Genomic DNA, 15,572 nt, shown 5'->3' with positions numbered 1-15,572 from the left:
TCAAGCTAGGAAACGTAGTGTCCATCAATGGCCTAATGATTTCCATCAGTGGAAATCACAATTTCATTCACAACGTTGTCAGCCTTGTTTAAAGTAGATTGTATTTGAAGAAAAAAATGTTTGTGATTTGAAAAAAAATTGTTTGATGTTATAGTGTTGGATTATTGTTAAAAATGTTGTTGTTTAGTGTTAGGTGATTTTTGAATAAAAAATGTTGTGTTTAGAAAAAAATGCCTTTGTCTTTTGTTTAGCTATAAGAATGTTGCATTGATGCTCTTTCATTTCTTACTATCCCTCTCATGAACGTTGCGGTTCGAAAACCGTGTGGGGGATGTTTTCCTTCACGTCCGCGCTTTAACTTTAAGAACCGGGTTGTTCCCAGTCTAGCCATCCATTGTCGACTCATCCTCCTAAGAAGATGTGCTCCAAACTAGCTAAGCTCAACGAAGCCTACGTGAATTTGCATAGGGTCAGACACAGTCTGATACCGAAGCCAGAAGAAATAGAGAATGTGAGAATGTTAAAAATCACTGAAGACCTGATAGAAGAGCTCTTCAGAGAAGAAATGAACAAGGAGAAAGAAGAATGGACAGAGAAGTACAGACTTCAGAGACAGCAGCAACAGCAGCAACAACAACCTGAAGCTGACAGAGGCTTTGTCGATTGTCGTATCGACACCAAAGAATTCTTCTTCTCTTTCCGAAGAAGCAGACCTATTGCCAGAAAGTCTATCCTCAGAGGACATCGCATTCTTAGAAACTAAAAAAGAATGCCATAGCAAAACAAAAAAAACCAGCCCTTTTCAGGGCTACCCAATACTCTAGAAAAGAAATAACGATCGATTTGCCAAATGTGTGTAGGTAGAGTAGTGTGAAAATAAACACTAACTCTTTCTTAAAAAATGTGAGGGTATGTGTTTGTGTGATTGTGTTTGTAAGTGATAAAGTAGGTTGATGTGGATAGTAGATTAAAATGATGTTTGTTTTTTTTTGGGCTGCTTGAGGTGTATATTTGGGGTTAGATTGGATTGCTTTGAGTATGTGGATAGTCTATTGAAGTGATGGGTAGCATAAAAAAGTGAGCGAGTGTTTCTTTTAGGTCCGCGCGTTGTTGTTTTTTTTGGTCATGATCTAGGTAAGATGAATTTTATGTTTTTAGGGGGATGTTTTCCTTCACGTCCGCGCTTTCAGTATAAATTGAAACTCGTTCGGCAGTCCAGCTACCCTTGTTGATTGATCAACACAGCCAGAAGAATGACTAGCAAAATAGTGAAACTGTTAGAACTCCAGATGCACCTGGAATATGCCAGGCGCATAGTAAACGAACTATCAGCGGAGGCTATCGTAGAAGAAGCAAGAATAAAGAAGGAAGAAGAGGAGAGAAGACAGAGGGAAGAGGAGGAAAAGAAAAGAGAAGAGATGATGTCGTTTAATATTCCTGAAACAGAGGATTGGGGTGCTGAAGCGAATCATCCTCCCTCTGCGCTCCCCAGAAGAAAGGTGAAAGAAGACTGGGGAAGAAGATGCGTGTGCGGCGCCAGGCCAGGAAGGTGCAACCATTAGATAGGTGCATCTGGAGTTTAAAAAACAGCCCTTTTCAGGGCTACCCAATACTCTAGAAAAGAAATAACTATTAATTTGCCAATTTGTGTAGGTAGAGTAGTGTGAAAATAAACACTAACTCTTTATTAATAGTGGAAGTGTATGTGTTTGTGTGTTTGTGTGTTTGTAAGAGCTCAGGTATGTTTGTGTGAATAGTAGATTATGGGTTTTTTAGCAAATGTGGAGAGTATAGTTAGGGTTATATTATATGAAATGAGAAAGTAGGGGGATGTTTTCCTTCACGTCCGCGCGATGTTTGGTCATCATCTAGGTAAGATCCATTTTATGTTTTAGGGGGATGTTTTCCTTCACGTTCGCGCTTTTCGTATAAGAACCCACAGTATTAGTTGTTCAAACCATTCTGCAAAGAATACAAAGAAGATGGCGTCAAACCAAATGGACAAATTACAAACCTTGCAAGACGTTTTAGACAACTTAGGAATAATGGAACAGATGCTATTAAGACTGGTTGAAGACCATTATTCCTATAGTCCCCATCGTGTGAAGATGGAAATTAATAACTTAAGGAAAGCAAAGGACAAGATTAGTGGTGTCATGAAAGAGATCAAGGAGGAGAAGGAGGATGAAGAGGAAAGAATAAGAATACGCAATTGGAACGAAAAAATTGAAAAAGAAGAAGAAAATGAGAAGAGGAAGAAAGAAGAAGAGGAGGAAGAGAAGAAAGAAGAGAAGGAGAAGGAGAAAAAAAAGAAGAGAAAGAGTGTTGGAGATAAAATAAGAAGTTGGTGGAGGAAAAGAAGAAATTAGAAGAAAACCCAAAGGCCTTTTCCAGGGCCAGCCATATTTCTCGAAAAGAGATAGCCTTTGAATTGCCTACCCCTTTTTTAAAAAAAATTTTTTTTAAAATTTAAAAAAAAAAAATCCCATGTTAAATTCCCCTTGTCCGTAGAGTGACCCACGATTTATTCCCATGTTAAATTCCCCTTGTCCGTAAAGTGACCCACGATTTTTTGCCATGTTAATTCCCCTTGTCCGTAATCTGACCCACGATTTTTCGCCATGTTAAATTTCCATTGTCCGTAATCTGACCCAGGGGTGTTTTTAATGCTAATTCCCATTGTCCGTAAAGTGCCCCCTTTCACTACTAACATGTAGACCTAGTATCTCACAACCAGAAAAAAACCTTTGAGAATACACTGCATGTATCTGAGATATTAAATCAAGATCATTCATTATCTCTCGCCCAGTATTACCTCATATGTCCTAAAATAATATTTTTATTTAGTTTTGTCTCAGTTGATATTTACCACTATTATTTCTGCTTGTCGTCGTTTGCGTAGAAAATGTTTCATTGCATTAAAAGATTAGTGATGATTTCATAGCTTTATGCTTGTTTGGAAAAAAATTAAAACGTGCAGTGTTCGCAAAGCACGTAATGATACTTCCCGGTCGGACGTAGATAAATTTTCGGATCGAAATTTTCTGCGACTTTCTGCTTCAAGAGTTCTTATTTTAAGCAAGAAATTCTCTTTGTTTTTCCCATTTTTTTATTTACAGTTAGTGACCGTTTGCTGCGCTGTCTCTCTCATTCACACACTCACACACACATACACGCGCGCGCGCGCGGACGTACGTACGCACGCACTCACACAACACGTAACCTTATTTCCTTTGAATAACTGTTACATTATTACTTACAGTAATGGGTGATCGGCTCGTTCTGGAATGAGGACACGTATAACACTCAATAGCCTAAGTCAAGCATCCACTAATTTAGGACAGCTTTAGTACTAAATATCGAATATTAGTGGCTGGATGTGGAAATATTGTACCGGAGAAAATAATTTATAATTTATATATTTTGTTCTACAAAAACATGATCAATTTAATTATTGTTGAAGAACATTTCCATATTTGACCTTTCCGTGTTCTCTTATCCTTTATATAATACTTTCAGAATAGTGCATGCGATATTTCATTATATAGTTGCATATAGTAGGTGTCAATGTTGTGTCATGCGCTACAGAGTAGGCCAATAGAGAGAGACAGAGAGAGAGAGAGAGAGAGATAGAGAGAGAGATGTAATTCATATTTATACTGGTTTATTTTAAACTAGTGGATCGATAATTATGGGAATATGATTATATCATTTGTTATATTTTTTTTACTGATTTTCTCTTTTATCTTTATCGCATCAATGGTCCTCTGCATCAAACAACATATTTTACAAGATCTGATTTACAGTGGTCCATATTGGAGCAAAGGTGACCGCTTATTTATTTTCAGGGAGTAGGTACATATATGTAGTTGTCAGCTATTAAGTTTTGCGAATATAGACCAAAACGTGTTGAGAGGTTCTATGGGGGAGGGGAGGAATGGCAAGTGCCTCCCTCTTGCCTCCATGTGCGAACGTCCGTGAGTTGGAAGTATTGCCACATTATTACGGTTATGTATTATATACACTTTCTGTGTAAGGGCATTACGTTTGTATCTGCCAAATCAAGGTACAGCAGGTTTTAAAACTGTGAACTTAGTGCATTCCAAACAGTGTCCTTAAAGATCTTAAAATCAAACGTAATCATGAATCAACATTATAGAAGAAGCGTTATCATCAGGTGGAACAATCCATCGCGATTAAAAAATACTTGTAAATCAACCACCACAGACACCTGCATAAAAAACATGTTATAAATCAGAGGAAAATAAAAAGCGACGGAAAAGTAACCAAATAAATCACCGCACAGTTGGTATTATTTGGTCACATGGTACTTTTGAATGGCTACCAAAGTAGTTACTTAGCAGGAATCAGATGGGTGTTCGTGGATTGATGTTAACTTCTCTCCAAAATCCATTCTAACTATATCATATTACTCTTCTGTGTCAAACAGTACAAGTATGCGCTTTTATTTAAACCAACCGTTTCTCACAATCCAACCAGCCTAATTGTTTTTAATGCATGTCTGGTTATAAAATGTTTTGATAGATCTAGGTCTATACCAATGATGCATTGCAATTATTGGCCCACTCTGATAAATGAGCAAGAACCATACCTAACTCTTTGAGACGGGTACCAGGAAGACGTACTAGTCAAATATGTAGATGTATTATTATAAGTTCACGCACAAAATCCAGTAATAGGCAATATGACGATATGTTATGTATGTATTCTGAGTCTCTGAATGGGACCAGAGTTGAGCAGACAAGCAGACCTAAAAAAGTCCACATTTTTATTTAAAAATTTTTGCGCTTGAAAGGTACCAAAGTCACTAGAAAGGCCTCAAGTGTATATCAGGTAGGCAACTGTATGTTTATGAAATTTTTAATTACGTTTACACGAACCCAAGAGAGAAAGAGATTAGCTGCCTAATTATGACTTAATGTATTTGGTATGGGTCTAGGTATTGTATACTTGGTGCGAAGTTATGCTCCTCGGATCGTATAAAGGCAACCGAGAGCTTCAAATTATCAGGATATCAATGCTAATATTACTTAAAGCTAGATTTTTATTATAAACGTTTGATAAAGCATTAACAGAATGTGTGATATTTTAAATTGTAAAATATGAGAGAGAGAGAGAGAGAGAGAGAGAGGGAGGGTCAATCAGAAGTTTTTGTTTAAATCCGGCACACCGAACTAGCGTGACGTCGTTATTACAGAGGGACACGTACCATAATTCTAGGCATGAAGTTTCTATTAGTATAGCCTGGGCCGAGAAGAGGGGTGGGAGCAAACGGGAATGTATCCCCCGGGCCCGGACCCTTATGGGGGTTCAAGTCGAACAACACTTTTTAGTTATGTAAAGGAATATGTTTTGGGAACAAGAACGAGGATAGGCCCGGGTGTTTCTTATCCCAGGGCCCATGATCGCTCTCTGCGGCCCTGATTATACGATGAATACTCACATTTACATTATTATACATTTATATTTTCTACTTATGGTTGATGTAGTTTTGACTTGCATCTTTAGCATTGACAGAATATCGCACTAAAGTTGTCAGGTGTGTTAATTGAATACTGTATTGTTGTGTATTTATTCTCCTCTTGATGTATGCTATGTGAATATTTTTAACATTCCAATCGTTTACGTTCTTTACTGCGTATTTCTAACTTGAAAATATATCTTCGCGATTGATAGACTTTATTTAATAACAGAATGTTTAGTAGTATACTGGTAAAAGTAGTGCCGGCATTAGGGTAGGAGGAGCCAGGGGACAATATTTTTTAGTAGCACCATGACTTCTGCTACAGAGAATTGTTTTTACGTAACTCACCATCATTCCCCCTCCATCACCAGAAATTCTCATCCCTCAGAAAATCTTCACTGCGCCCTCTTCGACGGAAGTTACGGGCCACTGTCCCGATTCCCAAAGCCCCTTTAGCGTTTTCATAGGGTAAAACGTTTAACAAACTGGAAGCTACAAAAATAGTACAATAAATATTGTAAGTAAGATGTTAACATGACAGAAGTTACAAGTTCCAATAAAATAATAAAGCACTGTGACAACAGAGGGAGTCATGATGTTCTCAGTAAAAACAAAGACAACGTGCCTGGTTTATTGCACATTCTAACAGACTATGAACATGCGAAATCGTTGGAACCAATCGCGTAATTTCTTCCAAAAAGTGTCACGTGGTCATGACATCACACACAAAACCAAACTCAGCAGCTGTAAATATGGCGTCAAAAGATGAAAATCGACCATCAAGAAATGAACACTGGCGTGCCCAGTACTTCTGGAAGTACACATTATCAGAAGTTACGCAGTGAGAGCAGTGAACAGGTTTGTATTTCAATTTCTTGAAAAGATTACACCAATGTGTGTATTATAGACGTACCAAACAGCTGCCAATTATAAATTATCATCTCATCCGTACCCACACACCCACCCGAAATGGATGGTCTATTAAAGAAAACAAAATGTGATTTTATTCATAGCCGTTTGAAAGAGGAAATATTTTAGAATTCTAGTAAGTTACTCTTTTACCATGGATTATGTTGTTCTAGTTTAAAACCTATATTAACAATTTGAATCGTCCTTTAAAACACCGAACAGCTGCCGTTTACCATGTCTGGAAAGACTATAAGCACTGCCGCCGTGTATATAATTTACGTAAAGCTATTCGTAGGCTGCCGCATACCTCGTAACACGATATACGTAATATACTCATTACCCGCATTTCGATATTTGCAAGTTACTGTTTAAACTTTTACAAATAAGAATGTTTAAATGAATATTGAGTGACTCTCATTGGTGGAAAGTTCAGTATTGTCGCCCAATAATTGCACTTTATTAATAATTAACTCATTTGTATGACATATCAAATTAAATAATGAATTAAACAAGACTCCAGCTTCTTAGTTTATTTTATAAGGTTTATTTAGTATAAGCGGTATATAATACAGCATATGGTATAAAGGTAAATTCTACGTAAATCTAAGAAAAGGAATAATATACTCAGACCAGTATATGAAAATGTTACTATATGGCCCTGTTTTATGATCTTTTCCAGTGATAGTAATCACTTTAGTTCTCAATAAAAGAAGGTAAACTAATTTTTGCACCAAGATCAATGAGTTGCTCTGATAACATTTCCTTTTTTAAATTGGCAATCCGAGATAAATAGTCATACATTATTTCATATGATTTGAATACAGAACTCTGCCAACCACTCAACATACTTAGGTAATAATGAGACATCATTTTAAATGTCATATTTATATCTAAGACAAGATTTAATGTTTGTTCCATCTTCTTCATCTTGTTTTAGTTGAATTTAGCATCAGCTTCCAGAGTACAAGTAGGGATATGAAATTGGTTAGTTTTTTCAATATTTTTTGACCAAATCAGGTTGGCTTTTTAAGGCATGTACTGGTGTTATGTTGAATACCCCCTCCTTTCTCTCTACATACATACATCCATAAATATGCTCAATGATTGTATACAGTGTCAATAGCCTAGTGGTTAGAGCATCTGCCTTGGATGCGTGAAATCATAGGTTTGAACCCCAGTCGAGTCATACAAAAGACTTAAAAAAATGGTACTAACAGCTGCCCTGCTTGGCGTTCAGCATTAAGAGGTTAGTGTTAAGACTGGTTGTCCTGGATTCAGACATAGCGATATGACTGAAAACTTGCAAAAGCTATTGTTAAAAAAATAATAAACACCCATATACAGTGTCATATACATGTGGCCATACTGTGTTTTTTATTTATTAATTGGTTAGGTTAAATCACTGCATGTAAACTTCCATCTCCACCCAGCATTTTATGAAGGATATTATTTTCTTGCAGGTGCTTGTCATGGGTGTTCCATCAGACCGTCCTTAACTTGGTATATACACAGCAACAATGCAGCAAAACAAAGGTAGTTCTCTAAGTGTGCATTGATTATCCATTTCCATATGACTAACAGAAAAGTTTTAAATTACTAAGCAACTATATTTGCAGATTGTCCTCCATAACAGTTCTGATACATATAGTGCTTTTATTAAGCTTTGGTTTCTAAAGGCTGAAATAGTTTTGTTTCTGTTGTTTTATCTTCACAAAAGACACTTCAAATATTGTTCAAAGTGGAGAGGTAAATGAGTTGTTACTATGATGAAATGTCCATTAATGCATACAGTGTCCAAGAAAATGTTTCTAAAATTAATATAAATGCTAGATTCTTGTATGGTTGTATAAAGTAACTTAAAATTGGTATGCAAGGATCTATCCCTCAAATCTCCAGGTGTTTCCAACAGTTTTAAAGTTAAGAATGTATAAGAGACATTCAGTGAATGGTGAAACACTGGAAACTCATAGTGAAAACCAAACTTGAGAGGATATGACATCTTATTGTGACAATAAATATAATCATTTAAGGAGATGTGACTGATTTAAAAAAATGATGCAAATGCAGTGTTTTGTAGTCAAAACTTATCAAATCATTGGAATCTTAGCTGTTTAATACCAGTAGTTTAACCCTGTGCAGGCCTGTTATGGATTGATTACTTCACAATAGTACTTTGGTGACATTTTGTTTTCACCCCCAACATAACAAAAGTTGACAAAAGATGTATAAATGGATTCCATCTTGCCATCTGTGTATTAGACTGTCAAGCACATTTTCAGTTTAAGAGCATCATTCCCAAACAATTCAAAATATCTTTTATAAAACTTGTTAGCCTTATTAAGCTGTTGATTCTGATGTGCCTTTTGCTATTCACAATTTTTCTTTTTGAATATTTGTAAAATAATTTTTCCATGTCCTTGTCCATCCATCCATTATCCTCACATTTATTTGTCTCACCACAAATCATAATGTGTTTTAATACAGACTGTCAGGGTTGTTAACCTGTATGGCTTGCATTAATTAGATAAGATTTAAGCAACAGAAATAACCTTTATTATCCATAACAGAATACTATTTTTGAGCTAGTTCACCATCAAACTCACCAAATTTGTCTGCTATGTAAGCATTATACATTTTCATGGACTTGAGCCTGTTAACTAATATTAAATTTGATTTTGTTTAAATCACAAGAAACTACTGTTTCAGGTTAATATTCCAAACTAAATGTTAATGTAAGAAAATATATTTTCTTACAATAAAAAAGTTGAAAGGGAAATACGTTATAAATTGATAATGATAACCATGCAACAGCACATCCAGAAAGGAACCTGCATACATTCTCACACATTAGTTCATGAAATACATATTTCAATATTTTGTATTATTCATGGTCAGTATTATTGTCTTTTTCATGCTTTTATAATTCCCTTGCCATGTTAAAACAATCGGGTTCAACAAAAAACATTAGAAGCCTTTATGTACAGTGGCCCCCCTCTTGAATGTCTCTTTGACAGCTGTCCACCCACTTTTTATGGCCAGAATTCCATGGCACTGAAGAGTTCCTGTTTAAAAGTATCCCCAAGAAAGTCCACTCCTCAAATGCAAACAGCAGCAATTATAATTGTGCACAAATGTAAGATTTTCACTTCACAAGTGGCAACATTTTATTTTAATATGTGTCTGAAACCAATATTTGATTGGTACAGTAAGTAACATGATTATCTCTACTGATGTCTATTTCCCAATGTCAGGTTTGAGTGTACCACTAAGGTTAATATATAATTATCTATAAATGCCAGGATTACAAAATGGTCTTCATGGGCTAAAAATAGATTTGTGGATTAGCACACAGGAAGAAATTAACCTTGAACAGCACTGAGTACCAGACAAAGACCAGAAAATCATGAGACAACTCATGCATCACTTCCTTTATAAACTAGGCATTTTGTCCACAAAAGTTTCATCTTCATAATCAATTGCAGTACTGTACCATTAGCAAAAAAGGAAAAAATCATTAGAAAACTTTAACATTTCATCACAAAAATGGAGACCTATTACTTTAAAAGAAAAGTTAAAGTCATTCGACTCAACATCCTTGGCGGTGGTGTGTGGGGCCCAAATCGCTTCATGTTGGAAAGGCTCCAATCCAATACATTTTTTGTAACAGATAAGGAGGATATTCATCAGCATTGGAAAATGGAGTAAATGGAAAGAGCATTGTATATGTACCAAGATTTAAATGACATTTTTGAATGTTTCTGCAATTTGCATGATAAATATACCTCACTTGCATTTCATTCTTAAGTCGAGAAAAAGAATTATTCAGTTGTTCAATTGAAATAAGTCTGTTCTTAAGACAAGAACATTTTAATAATTAATGCTGCTTTTAAATGAAGATGTTAAATGCTTTGAAGTTGTATGTAACTTTCTTACTACCGTACTATGTACATTCTATACACTTATGCACAAAACATTTAGTCCTCAATTGAAAAGGCCACATAATAAGAACAGGACCAGTGTGTGTATGTGTATATATATGTATATACATACACTTCTTATACATTTGAAAGATCCTTTTATCTTCAGTCAGTTTTGTTAAGGTGGTGGATAAGATGTAGATATGTAGAACTAATAATATATTGGTGGTGTGAATATTTCTATAGATAATGATGAAGTAAACAGTTGTGTGCAGTGTCTGTAAACTGCCACAAACTGGTTTTAATTATATATGATCTTTTTATTTTGTGTGTTTACAGAGTGGACATCCAACCTCAGACGTAACATGGAATTATGTCATGCAGCAGTTTTTAGAAGTTGAATTTGTAGTTTTATTTCATTTAGCATTAAACTGAAATTAAGACTGTCAGAGAACAGTTATTAATCTTCTGATATGTGTGGTTAATGAAAGCACATTAGGCTTACAGTAATGTTATCTTTAACATTGTTATTTTGTCAAAATTTACAGATATAGCTTTTTTATCAGGTTATCAGTTTATACAAATATTTAATGTTCTTTTCTCCTTGTTAAAGACAATCTATTGATTATATATATATATATATATATATATATATATATATATATATATATATATATATATATATATATATATATAATTGTATTGCATCTGATAAACATTGTTAACTTTTCATTCTGAAGCAGTATAGTGGATGAGTCTTTGTCTGCATGATTTGTTATCTCCAGAATCGAGGCACAACATTTTACCTATAAATCTTTCTCTTTCAAGGTTCGGATATTATCAAACAGGCACTTGAATGCGATAGAAACGAGGATTTTTTTTGGAAAACATATTTACATTGGATGATATCAAAGCAGCTGAAGGAGAATACTTTAATTTGCTAACCGAGAAACGCAAAAAGCTGCCAGAGCCAGGTTTGTGCATTATTCAAGGCTTTCTTCTTACTAATACATGACCAAATATACCTGTAGCTTGCCAGCTTTCTAGTTAATATTGAAGTGTTTAGAAGCCACGAAATCAGCTATCTTAAAACCTAACTTTGAACAAAAATGAAGTGAGAACAAGATAGGCATTGTTGATGTGAAATGTGAACAGAAGATTGTCTTTAATGTTTAATAGTGCATTTAATTTTATACTTTGTAGTGTTGGTACCATAGTACCATAGTAATATACACTTACCAACTCCTACTTCAAGTTTGAGAATACAGCTTAAACAGAAGAATGTCTTGTAGTGTCCATAAGACAAGTACATCATTTGGATGTCAAGTAATTTTTATTTCAAGAGGTACATGAGGAAACAAAGTAGAACACATGATCTTATGAGTAGAACAAAGTAGAACACATGAACACATGATCTTATGAGTGATAAAAATGGAAAATATGTCATTTTATAAGAGAAACGTAGCCAGAAACCAAAATGGCAACAACATCAAAGTAATTTAACCAGACCTTCAAATTGTTAAATATTAAGCAGCTACAGTAAGGAAACAAGTAAGATAAAGTGAATGACATCCACAAAGAGCACTAAACCCGCAAACAAAATTGCACCATTCATCCCAGTAAAACCTTTATACTTTATGTACATTTTACAGAAATTTAACATCTATACCTTGTATATTTTACCATGTATATAACTTGCATCGAAATAGTCACGTTTAGTTCTTTTGACAGAGGGTATGGATCTTTTTTTGTGCATGCTGGCAAGTAGATGCATGCCATAACCTACATTTGATTGTCTGTGGTGAGCAAGTTAAACACAGTAACATTATGCTTATAGTGTTTTTTTGTTTTTTTTTTGTTTCATTACAGAGTCAAAGAAATTACCATCCACAGGAAGAAGGTATTCCGAAATACTGTTCCAAAATAAATACAGTATTAGGAAGTCGTTAGATCATCTTCTTCATCACGTACAAACAAATATTTTCAAAGAAAATAATTTTGAGTGTATGGGGGTGATGGTGTACATAGAGAAGAAAAAGAGCTACAAAGACAAACAGAATGCGAAGTAAGTATTAAGAAGAAATGCAGGAAATCATTATTACCTTTCCATCAGTCTTTCTATATCCATCTTTCATTTTCCATTTGTTATAACCATGTCCATATACTAATTCATATATGTCTATCCTTCCTTCCATTCAGCACACTGTTAAGACAATTAGTCTCTCGTATATTTTTATGAGTTGGCATAAAACATGTTATATGTACTGGTCATTACCTAAATATGCACCAGCTTTGCCCCTGCTGTTGTTGTAGGGTTTAACGCCATTTTTCAGCACAAGATAGGCTATACATGGCGGCCAGTATTAATGGTGGAGGAAGAACCCGGAAAACCCCCAGAAAGAACCACTGACCGACGATAAGCTAGCGGCAAGCTTTCTCACATAACCACATTATCCGAATCCGAGACTCATTTGCCCCTGCAATTTTTATTATATGTATTGCTGTTTCTGTCATTGAATGTCACAGTCTTGTTAGTACAGTTAGCATGGGTTGATGTGACACAGACTTTTTCCATTGGCTGGTGTGACCATCTTGTGTGAAAATCAATTGGCCCTGCAGAAAATCAACTGGCTCTCCCAATCAGAGGAAAATAATGATGGAGGAAAATTTAATTGGGCCGATGGCCATCAATTTTAAATGACCTTCCTCAGAACCCACAGGTATTCGTCTGGCAAGCCAGCAACAAAATTGCCCCCTGAACTAGTCCTTTTGTTTTTTATTGGACTAGGAACTTGGTAAATCCTAATGTCATTATCAGAAGATACATATATCAATGAATCAGTGTGCTTCTGCAATTTTTGTTCATTTTTCTTTTGTAGATTAATGCAGTGCATGATACAAACTTGTGAGTGCAAATTGTACAACTTCTTTATGGATTGTAATGAAATTCAGTACAATATTATGTTCATTAACAAATAATGCATATATCAAATCACTGTTCCGCTAATTAAGTTTAGAATTATTGTCCTTTATTGACTTCAATCTAAAGACAGTGCATAATATTATCTAATGAATCATCTAATCTTTCAGATTTCATTGGATTGCCATGACATTTGAAAATATGTTTTCATCATTATCGGAAGTTGCATACGTTGACAAATCTCTGCTGCTATTTCAGTTAGAGGTAGTTACTTTCTTAGATTAATGTTTGATAGGATTTTGTGAAGTCAGCTTGTCTCACATTTTTCATTGGATTGCCATGTAACTGCATGTTACAGTCATCATTTGAAAATGTTCATATAAACAGTTCACTTTGCTTTTGCAATTTTAGTCTGATGTATTGTCGTGCAGCAGAATGCATTGTTAAAATCTTGTCAGTGCTACTGATTGTGGTGCCTTTTTGAAAGGATCATGAAAATTGGCATGTGTGACAATATTCATCTAAAACTGCATGTACAAATCTTTGTGCTCCCATGATATTTGTAAGGGTTGTAGACATTTTTGGATTACAGTTGGATACAGTGTATGACCAAATTTTGTTAATGCAGTTACTCAAAGTATTTAGTGGATTACCCTGAAACTTGGTACTTGTTCAGCTCATCATGAGAAGACAAGTTTCTTTACAGGCATTTCACTTGCACTTTTTTAAAAACAGTTGTGCACTGTTAAGCTCTACACGTCTTCATCATGGGCTAAGGGTGTGATGTTGAGGAGGCATTGGTATATTTATATGATCAAATCGCTCACATTTCCTCTAGCTGTGAGCATCATTGTTAGTAGCTTTTTCAAAAAAAACCCATACAATTCGTTAGGTTAACTGCATTGTATGTGAACTTGATTCTTTTAGTAAGTGTGTCTTTGCAGCTCAATTGCTGACTTAGTTATTGGTCTTTTTTAATAAGAACTGAATCTGTACAATACCCGTTTGATAACCTAATTACTGGAAGAGAAATTCAATATTGTGGTTGTGAGTGATCACTGTTACATGCTGCCATTCAAGTATGTGCATGATATTGTTGAAATGTGACATGAGTAATTGACTTATGATCATTTTTGCAGGGTACAAAATTGATTGAGATCTCATGATGGGTTTGGCTTTACTATTTGCAATCTGTAACAAATACACTAAAGAGAAAAAATTGGTACTTGAGATTTTCAATTGCTTTTGTAGTGTAGTCATTTTGCAGGGTCTTACGTTTTTGCATAAAATCTCCATCGAGGAATATTAATCACAGATTTGTTTCAACTAGCATGCAATAAAAGAATATGTTTTCTTTTCCTACATTTCAGTTTTTTTTCTGCCAGTAAATGTTTTGATGGGACTGCCTTTCAGGCCGCTTTTGAAACTCACAGAACTGAAGTTTGTATGTGCCAACAAGTTACATTCTCAGATGTCTTTGTTCCACTTGAATATCCAGTTTCATGAGATCAGGAGCTTCAATATATCTCCATATTTCCAAATTGGCATAAATGGCAGCACAAGACAGTTTGTTATTCCCAGTGGCTATCAATTCCAGATATGAAAGAAAAGTATAAACCTGCTTCACTAAGGAATCAGGTGCTGTACAATTTTAGAGAGGGTAACATGGATAAGTTCTATTCGATTTGCTCCAAATATAAAAATATTGCCTTAGATCCAGCTCAGTCTACTTCCACATTTGAAAGTTTACCCGAGTCATCTGATTATGGTGACATAGTTCCCCCTGCATCCAAACGCAAACGTCATGAACCTACTAGACGTTTGACAATTGAAGAATTGATGACAAACATACATACTGTAGACCCTCAGTTTTCTTCAGAAAATATAGCTGAAGAAAGATCTTGTTATGATAAATTCAAATATGCAATGATTGAAAATGGTCATGTAATTTGGCGATGTAATGCAGCTAATGTGAATATTTTTACAATGAATGAAGTTAGTATGACAACTGGACTGTTTCAGGAAGACTGTTATGTTCATTTGACCAAAACAGATATAGATAACTGAATTGTCTTGTAGCTGTGGAATGTATGGCATATTACTGCAGTTAGCCACAATAAGTATGCATCAGGAAAATCTTGATGAGATCTGAGTGATGTGAAATGCTGCCATATGAGACTTTTTAATGAATTGATCAGTGACCATATACCTTCTCTATTAAATAATTCTTCCAGGTCAGAAAATAAGATAATTGGAAAACTTGAAGCAGCCAAAGATAAATTAATGAGCCTATTTGCCAGATGCCAACCTCATCTGATAAAACTTTGAAGTTCTCAGTGTA

General features: G+C 35.0%; 1 long non-coding RNA gene across 1 annotated transcript; it reads left to right on the top strand.

Annotated features, from left to right (window-relative positions):
• The first annotated feature begins 6,243 nt into the window (after positions 1-6,243).
• Positions 6,244-15,302, top strand: LOC149802980 (uncharacterized). Its single transcript, XR_016420119.1, has 5 exons — positions 6,244-6,343; positions 7,855-7,927; positions 11,140-11,285; positions 12,181-12,376; positions 14,602-15,302. It is a non-coding gene; the product is annotated as an uncharacterized LOC149802980 (long non-coding RNA).
• The last annotated feature ends 270 nt before the right edge of the window (positions 15,303-15,572 follow it).

Source organism: Sinohyriopsis cumingii, chromosome 3, assembly GCF_028554795.1.
Source record: "Sinohyriopsis cumingii isolate HCF-2022 chromosome 3, ASM2855479v2, whole genome shotgun sequence".
NCBI classification, from domain to species: domain Eukaryota; kingdom Metazoa; phylum Mollusca; class Bivalvia; order Unionida; family Unionidae; genus Sinohyriopsis; species Sinohyriopsis cumingii.
This window is presented reverse-complemented; position numbering and strand designations above follow the sequence as displayed.